The following is a 10,417-nucleotide window of genomic DNA, read 5'->3' as shown; positions in this document are numbered from 1 at the left end:
CAACGGTTTCAAACTTGAATCCAAATAGCACTCCACCTCTTGAGAGTCAAGCAAGTGTGGAAGTTGTTTTAAAGAAAAGGGGTCGTCCGAGGAAAGAAACAACTATACCAACCGTTTCAAACTTGAATCCAAATGACACTCCACCTCTTGAGAGCCAAGCAAGTCAAGGAGATATTGTGAAGAAAAGAGGTCGTCCGAGGAAGGTAGTAAAACCGGTATTGGAAGAGTATCGCGTACAACTCCCTCAAATTATTCAAGAGTTCGTTATTAGTACCGACGACGTCCCAAAGGATGGAGATTGTGGGTTTCACGTTGCCTCCCAACAATTGGGACACCTAAGTGGATCGGTTGAGGAGAATCTCACCCAATGTTAATACATAAGAAAGAAGATGGTCGCACGACTAGAAAAAAAACAAGGAGTTTAATATATCAATGATGCTAGAAGGTTCCATGGAGGACAAAGAAGCGACTTTTAAAGAGTTGCTTACTAGTGTTAAAGGCCCGGAGGGAAATGCACCGATCAAATAGGAGCATTGGTTGAGAATGCCGGAGTGTGGCCATCTATTCGTGGATACATGGTCATGCGTGGTACATTTTTTTAATAAAGGACTAAGTGTGGCATTTGCACCGAAACATGCGGTTTGTGTGGAGCATCTCAGGCATAGAAGAATTGTAATCGCATTGGTGGATGGTAATCATTTTATTGGTCTACACCTCAACAAGGAATGTCCATTGCCTCCTCTTTGTAGTTTTAGTTTTTGGGAAAAGTTCATATTCAACAAGAGCAGGGAATGGATGAAACTTTATGAGGACAACATGCACCTTTGGAATGCTTTAGATGAGTCTAGGGAATGTCCCATAGATTTGACTAAAGGAGGTTCAATAGATTTGAATGAACTCCCTCCAATAGATTTGAGTGATGAATGATTATGATTAGGGAATAAGGAATCTTTTTGGAGTACTTTTGTAATCGCATTCGTGTTTTGTGTAATGTACTTTGGAGTACTATAAAGAATGAAATGGGTGTGGTTTTTTTGGTGTATACTCCTTTGGTCGGCTTTGTATTTATCACACGACCGATCCGGCTGTCCCAGGGTTGGCAGGTTTTGATTTCGTCTGATCGTCGGTTGTACATGCAGGACAGCAAAGGAAAAGAGGAATGGAATAGTCGACAAGGTTGTTACCCTCCAACAATGCCGACTGTCCCAGGGTCGGCAAGGTATTGATTTCGTCATGGTGCCGGCTTTTTGTGGTCGGCATGGTTTATGTTCACAACCATGCCGACCAAAACAGAAAAAAAAAATGTTGTTTCTGGATGTTCTTCACATATTATAGTGGGCAGGGTTAGGAGAGAACAACCCTGCCGACTGTACATCCGCCGGCAAGGTTAATAACGCCGACTAAAATCGAATACAATGATCTTTAAAAACTTAAAAACTTTTGAAACTTAATCAGAGAATACAAACCTTAAAAACTTAATTAGAGCATACAAACCTTAATTAAAGCATACAAACGTTAAAAACTTAACCCTAACACATTTGGGACATAGATAGTATCTTTTTCCGGTACACAATTTTTTAGGAGAGGTAATTAGCTTCATCATACCGTCGCAACATAGATCTGTGCATGGTAGAAGGTTGATTTTAGCAACTTCATCTTCATACGAAGCTAGGCGCTCATCTATCCAATAGAGAAACCCACAGCAAATGCATTTTGAAGCATACAGCTGATATACATCTCCAGTTACAGAGAAATAAGAATCCCTTACAACCATTAATAGTGCATTTGTTTCCTTCAAAGGGACAATCATTTGAAAAATGACCACTTAGTGTACAAAGACTACAAATATATTGTTGTGTTGCATTTGAAACTTCCATTCTTTATGCAAGGTTGAAGATGAAGTTGAGAATGCTTTTATAATAACAACACACTTAATGTCTTGATTTTGAAATTGTTAGAGTATTGCTCGGTCGAACTCGCATGCGTTGCTATCTCAAGCATGTTTGTCAATGTTAGTGATCAAAACTATAAGTCTTGATTTCTAGTCTATTATAACTAAGGTCTCGGACTAGGATAGAAAGTGTAGTTGAGTTCAAGAACTCCATGGCAATCATCATACAAGACGAAGGACTACTCAAGGAACCGGTGGATCTTCATTGACTAAAAGGTATGTGGATATTTGAACTTATCTATTACTCAAAAGTATATTTATCTCCTATCTTGAGACAAAAGTCGTTTTGCAATATAGACTTAAATTATACACATTTGCTATTTCGAGCCGAGTTTATCTCGCCTATCTATTTCTCGAAATATGTGTTGGTAAGCTTTCGCTTTAGCCAAATTCATCTTTACCTAGTGACAAAAGTTTTCAATCACTTTGAAAATTGCTTACTTTGACGAAAAATAGTTTGTGAATAACAACTATAGAATATCAACGTCCTCTAAGAATGTTTCAAAGATTGAAATGAGAGTTTAGATTATATAACCATTGGAGGATATAAGCATTGTTGTGGAAATACATATATGTATAAATCTTTATTCCTTGAACCGAAGTTTGCGAACTTTGTTGATCAAGAGAACCGGAATAGTGGCGTGATCTAAGTCCGCGAACTGGCGGAAGTTCTCGACCTGAGAAATTCTGCTGCAGTTTGTGAACTCCGTCCGGGAACTTAAGTACGAAATCCCAGTCCGCGAACTTGAGTAGGTTATATCTAAAAATGATGTTTGTGAACTTATTCTTATATAAACTAAGGAATGCAAATTGCAAACCGTGGCTATATAGTTCATGAACCGATTCGAGTGAATCAAATTGTTTTTGCTTCGATTGTGTCTTATGTAGTTACATAAGATTTCCTTGTAATTGAACAACTCTCTAACTAGTTCATTTGAGTCACTTGAACTAGTTATGGTGAAGAAGAATATGGTTGATATGAAAGTGATCATATGGCTAACCATTTGGTTAACTATTGTTGAACCAACAAATGTACAAGTTTGGGTACGGTTACACAAGCCTAGAAACGTGCATTTCATTTGTGTGTAACAAGCTAGTTTTTGATCTAACGGTTGAAATATATTAGCTTGAATCTAATCAGGTTTTCATCTAACGGTGAATATTGTATGCTTTGTTACCAAGCTAACATCGATTGCAAACCCTGATTTGAAAGACTATATAAGGGAGAACTGTAGCAACTGGAAAACCTAATCCCCACACCTTCTGTGTGATACTAGTTGTTGTAAGGTAGAGTCGATTCTCCTTTAACCTTTAGTTTCTTCTTCTAAACCAGGTTAACGACTTTAAGACTTCATGGGGATTATGAAGCCATACCGATACTACTTTCTTGTAGTTGTGTGATCTGATCTTGTTGTTTCTATCGTACGAGTACAATTATAATAATTGGCTTGATATTGGTATCTCCGATAGGAAAGATATAAAAGTAATCACAAACACTTCGTCTCATCGTTTGTGATTCCGCAATATTTTTTCGCTGCGTCGATTAAGATTATTATGAGGTGATTGATAATACTAGGCTGTTCTTCGGGAATATAAGTCAGGGTTATCAATTGGTTCATGTTCACCTTGATTTATCAAAAGACGGAACAAAACTCGTAGGTATATTCGTGGGAGACGGATTTATCTATTACCGTAGACTTTTCTGTGTGATACAGATTTGTTTATTAAAGTCTTCGACTTTGGGTCATAGCAACTCTTAGTTGTGGTGAGATCAACTAAGGGAATCAAGTACGTAGCATCCTGATGTACCTTGGATCAGTGTGAGATTGATTGGGGTTCAACTACAGTCCAGACCGAAGTGAGTTTGTAGTAGGCTAGTGTCTGTAGCGGCTTAATACAGTGTGTGTTCAATCTGGACTAAGTCCCGAGGTTTTTCTGCATTTGCAGTTTCCTCGTTAACAAACTTCTAGTATCGGTGTTATTTCTTTTTCGCATTATACTTTGTTATATAATTGAAATATCACAGGTTGTGCGTTGAATCGATCAATTGGGAAATCCAATCTTTGGTTGTTGATTGAAATTGATTGATCCTTGAACATTGGTCTTTGGTACCGTTCAAGTGATTTCTCTTGTACTCAATTAGACTCACAAATTTCTATTTTCTTGAGTAAGTATTGAATCGAGAAAGTGAGATATAACTCTTTGATATACTTTTATTAAGATTGAGTCTGACTGTCTAGTTGGTTCTCTTCAAAGTATATTGGAGTTTGTCCATACAGATTGCTAAGTGAAATATTGGGTGTGGTTGTTAGACCCCTATTTTTTCAACTAATGAACCAAAACAACACCAATAGACTGTCGTAAGTGATGAAATGTAGCAGTATCTAATGGTTTGGTACAAATTTGTGATGAATATCAGCCAATTTTTCAGAAGGCACAAATTTGTGATGAATATCAGCCAATTGTTATTCGGAAGGCACAAATTCCATATTTATGATACCATTTTCATATTGATCTCGAATAAAATGGTACCTTATATCAATGTGCTTAGTTCTTGAGTGCTCAACGAGATTCTCTGTGATTCAAATCGCGCTAGAGTTGTCACAAAAGATCTTCATTATTTCAGTATCAATACCATAATCAACAAGCATTTGTTTCATCAGAAAAGTTGAGTACAACATGAGCCCGCATCAATATATTCTGCCTCACTTGTAGACATGAATTGTGAATTTTGTTTCTTGCTATGTCAGGCCACAAGATTCAGTCCTACATAGTAGAAACCCCCTGACGTACTTTTTATGTCTTCCACACATCCTTCCCAATCAGCATCTGAATAGGCAGAAAGATCAGTGTTGGTATCAAAGGTGTAAGATAGACCATACCCGACCGTGTGATTAACATATCGTATGATCCTTTTTGCAGCTGCAAGATGAGTTTCCTTTGGATTAGCCTGAAATCTAGCACAACAACCAACACCAAAAGTAATATCAGGTCTAGTAGCTGTAAGATATAAAAGGCTACCAATAATGGATCGATTCAGTTTTTGATCCACATTTATTCCTTTCTCATATCTGTGTAGTTTACCAGTGGTGGGCATAGCTGTCAGTTTTGGAGTTGACTTATCCAGACCGAACCTTGATACAAGATCCTTAGCATATTTTTCTTGAGATAAGTAAATTCCATCCTTATGTTGTTGAATTTGTAATCCTAAGAAGAACTTTAATTTACCAACATTGCTCATTTCAAATTCTTTGCCAAGAGAGACTTGAAAATATTTTGCAAGATTTTCAGAAGTTGAACCATAGATGATATCATCTACATAGACTTGAGCAATGACAACATCTTTCCCACTCCATTTGGTAAACAAGGTTTTATCCGCTCCGCCTCTCGAAAAACCTTTCATAAGAAGAGAAGTAGATAGTTTTTCGAACCGGGCACGAGGTGCTTGTTTTAACCCATATAATGCCTTTTTAAGCTTAAGGACATGATCTAGGAAATCAGGGTTTTCAAAATCCTTAGGTTGAGCGACATAAACTTCTTCCTTTAAATTTTTGTTTAGGAACGCGGATTTTATGTCCATTTGAAATAGATTAACCTCGAGAAAACAAGCATGAGCTAATAACAACCGGATGGACTCAAGGCGTGCCACATGAGCAAAGGTTTCGTCAAAGTTGATTCCCTCAATCTGTGAATATCTTTTAGCGACAAGTCTGGCTTTATTTTCGAAAATTGTGCCAAATTCATCAGACTTATTCTTGAATATCCATTTGGTACCAACAATATTGATATTGAAGGGACAAGGTACTAGTTCCCATACGTCTAGTCTTTGAAATTGATTTAACTCTTCATCCATTGCATTCACCCAAAAGGGATCGCTAAGAGCTTCATCAATATTTCTCGGTTCTACTTGTGAAATATAATAACCAAAATTGCAAAAAATTTGAAGTTGTCCTCTTGTCTTAGTAGTAGAATCTCTACCTCCAATAATATTGTTGGGATCATGATTCCTTTGAACCCAGAGGTGTCGAGGAGGAACACGTTCTTGTTCAACAGCAGTAGCCTAATCAGTGCTCTTCTCCTCGTCACTAGAAATATCAGGATCAATAACATTTGGGATGACTTCAACTGATTCTGAGATTTCTTTGACTTTCTCAATTGTCTCAGTTGGAGGCAATTCAACAGGAACATTATTATGATGAAAATTACTAATATCATCAATAATAACATTAGCAAACTCCATCATAACTTGGGTTCTGAAATTAAACACTCGAAAACCACGACTATCAGAGGCATAGCCAAGGAAGATACCTTCATCACTTTTAGTATCAAATTTCCCTCTCTGTTCTCGATCTTTTAGAATGTAGCACTTACTTCCGAACACTCTGAGATACTGTAAATTGGGTTTTCTATCGTACCACAACTCATAAGGAGTGTTAAGGGTTTTAGATCGTAGGTAGACACGGTTGATCAAATAGCATGCTGTAAAGACAACTTCTCCCCAAAACCTTAACGGTAAGTTTTTGTTATGGAGCATTACCCTGGCCATTTCCTGAATGTTCCTATTCTTTCTTTCTGCAACTCCATTAGCTTGAGGAGTAATGTATGGTGAGTATTATTGAATAATCCCCAGTTCGTCACAAAATTCATAACCTTAGTGTCCTTGAATTCAGTTCCACGGTTGCTTCTAATTTTATTTAGTTTGTGACCTTGTTCGTTCTGGATTCTATTAACAATAATCTCGAATTCATCAAGGGTTTCATTCTTATGAGATAATGCAACCCAAGTGAATCTGGTGTAATCATCTACCATAACTAAAGCGTACTTCTTACCCGCAACCGTGGGTTGTTGAATAGGTCCGAAGAGGTCCATATGAATTAAATCAAGTGAAGAGTGAGTGAGAATATCTCGAGATGATTTATGGTGAACTTTCGTTTGTTTACCCTTTTGACAGGCACCACATACACCATCAATATTTGCATTGATTTTGGTAACGCCTCTAACAAGTTCTTTATTAATGATCTTAGTTAGAAGACGATAATTGATGTGACCAAAACGCTCATGCCAAAGATGTGTAGATTCCACCTTAGTCAAATTGCAATAGTTACTGAAATGAGTAAACAGAAGATAACAGTTGTTCTTACCACGAGTTCCCTGAAAAATTACTTTCCCAGCTTTGTCTACAATGTCACATCCATTCGCATTGAAGACAAATCTATGGCCTTTTTCACAGATTTGACTAACAGAAAGAAGGTTTGCAGTCATACCTTTTACGTATACTACATCATGGATTTCAGGTACGCTGGGAAGTTTGATTGTCCCCTTCTTGCTTATGTAGCAGCAACTCTCATCTCCAAATGTTACCGGACCTCCTTCATAGTCGTTTGAAGTAACAAACCACGAGAGATCACCAGTCATATGTCGGCTACATCCACTGTCAAGAAACCATTGAAAGGGCGATGTTGATTTTAAAGAAAAAGCTCCCATACTAACACTACTATCCTGTTTAGGATTTCTTGTTAGTTTTGTACATCCTTTTAGAGAAGCAAACAGTTGTTCAGCTTTCTTATGAAGATTACTTGCAACTTTTAGACTTTTCCGGAAGGACATACATGTATGTTGAAAGTGATTGCAAGAGTCACAGAACATACATGGACCAACATCTTTAATTTCGTTTGAGTAGTTCGGCGTCCTGTCAGATTTCACAAAGCCTAGACCTCGTTTATCATCTGACTTATGACCATTATTCAGAGAAGAATAAATAGAGTTATTCAAATCTATTGAAGGAATTTTGACAGATTTCAAATCCTTATACATTGCAATTTTTGCAACAAGATCAGAGTTAATCCGGATTTGTTCATCCAACTTTTTCAGGAGAATAACAAGTTTTTCAGAACTTTTTCTACGATCATAATTTATTCATGTTGAAGCGTTTATAGAGACTTTACTATTCATATAGTCAGATCGCTACAAACACGGACTTATAAGGTCTTTAAACGTGTTTGCCTGCTCTGATACCAATTGAAAAAGTGGGGGTACAACAACCTCACCCAATATTTCGCTTAACAATCTGTATGGACTAACTCCAATATACTTTTAGGAGAATCAACTAGACAGTTAGACTCAATCTTAATAAAAAGTATATCAAAAAGTTATATCTCAATTTCTCGATTCAATACTTACTCAAGCAAATAGCAATCTGCGAATCTAATTGAATACAAGAGAAATTAACTTGAATGGTACCAAAGACCAATTTTCAAGGATCAATCAATTTCAATCAACAACCAAAGGTTGGATTTACCAATTGATCGATCCAACGCACAACCTGTGATATTTAAATTATATAACAAAATATAATGCGGAAAAGAAATAACACAAACACTAGAAGTTTTGTTAATGAGGAAACTGCAAATGCAGAAAAACCCCGGGACCTAGTCCAGATTGAACACACACTGTATTAAGCCGCTACAGACACTAGTCTACTACAAACTAACTTCGGTCTGGACAGTAGTTGAACCCCAATCAATCTCACACTGATCCAAGGTACAGTTGCGCTCCTTACGTCTCTGATCCCAGCAGGATACTACGCACTTGATTCCCTTAGCTGATCTCACCCACAACTAAGAGTTGCTACGACCCAAAGTCGAAGACTTTAATAAACAAATCTGTATCACACAGAAAAGTCTACAATAACATATAAATCTGTCTCCCACAGAAATACCTACGAGTTTTGTTACGTCTTTTGATAAATAAAGGTGAACAGGAGCCAATTGATATACCAGGCTTATTTTCCCAAAAAAAGACTAGAAATCAATCATCTCACAATAATCTTAATCGACTAGCGAAACAAGATATTGTGGAATCACAAACGATGAGACGAAGATTTTTGTGACTACTTTTCTATCTTGCCTATCGTAGAAATTAATCTCAAGCCAATCTTACGGTTGCACTCAATCACAATAGAAACAGCAAGATCAGATCACGCAACTACAGAGAAAATAGTTGGGCCTGGCTTCACAATCCCAATGAATTCTTCAAGTCGTTAACCTACAGGGTCTCGATAGAAACCTAAGGTCAAAGGAGAATCGACTCTAGATTATACAACTAGTATCACATAGGAGGTGTGGGGATTAGGTTTCCCAGTTGCTAGAGTTCTCCTTTATATAGTCTCCAAATTAGGGTTTGCAATCTCAGTTACCTTGGTAACAAAACATTCAATATTCACCGTTAGATGAAAACCTGATTAGATTCAAGCTAATATATTTTAACCGTTAGATCGAACTTATCTTGCTATATACAAATGAAATGCACGTTCATTTAGGTTTGTGTAATCGTACCTAAACGTGTACACCTAGTTGGTTCAACAGTATTTAACCAATGGTTATCCATATGAGCACTTTCATATCAACCTTATTCATCTTCACCATAACTAGTTCAAATAACTCAAAATAAGTAGTTAGAGAGTTGTTCAATTGCTTAGATCTCATAGAAGTATATAAGACACAATCGAAACAAAAATGATTTTGATTCACTCGAATCGATTCATGAACATTATAGCCACGGTTTGCAAATATGCATTCCTTAGTTTATATATGTCTTAGTTCACGAATAAACCGTTTTTAGAAAATAACCCACTCAAGTATGCATACCGGTACGCATACTTAAGTACCCGGATTGAGTTTGTTTTCAGTTCACAAACTCCAGCAGAAATTCACGGGATGTGAACTTCCGGAAGTATGCGTACGGGTACGCAGACTTAGCTTCCAGACATCCTGAACCAGTAAAGTATGCATGCTTTAGTTCAAGGATTTTGGAGTTACACAAGTATGAGTTCACGTACAATGTTTATATCCATTCAAGGTTATATATTTTAAACTCTCATTTCAATCATTGAAACATTCTTAGAGGATGTTAAATAGAGGTTATTCACACACTATTTTTCATCAAAGCGATTTTAAAGATATTGAAATAATCAACATGACTTTCGTCACTAGTAAAGATGAACTTGGCCAAAGCGAAATCTTACCAACACATATTTCGAGAAACAGATAAGCGAGATAAACTCGGATCGAAATAGCGAATGTGTATAATCGAAATCTATATAGCAATACGACTTTTGTCTAAAGATAGAAGATAGAGTAGATAGACTTTTGAGTGACTGATAAGTTCAAGTCTCCACATACATTTTAGTCGATGAAGTTCCACCAGTTCCTTGAGAAGTTCTTCGTCTTTGCATGATGAACATCGTGGAGTCTAGAGCTCAACTACACTTTCTATCCTAGTCCGAGACTTAGCTATAAGTAGACTAGAAATCAAGACTTATAGTTTTGGCAACTAAACTTGACAAACAAGCTTGAGATAGCAACGCTTGCGGGTTCGACCGAGCAGTGCTCTAACAGGTGCCAACTCCTTTCGCATTAATATCCGAGCCTTTTGTTCCACGTCTAGTTGTGTGAATTTTTCACCCTA

The sequence above is a fragment of the Papaver somniferum genome, chromosome 1 (genome assembly GCF_003573695.1).
Source record: "Papaver somniferum cultivar HN1 chromosome 1, ASM357369v1, whole genome shotgun sequence".
Lineage (NCBI taxonomy): Eukaryota > Viridiplantae > Streptophyta > Magnoliopsida > Ranunculales > Papaveraceae > Papaver > Papaver somniferum.
This window is presented reverse-complemented; position numbering follows the sequence as displayed.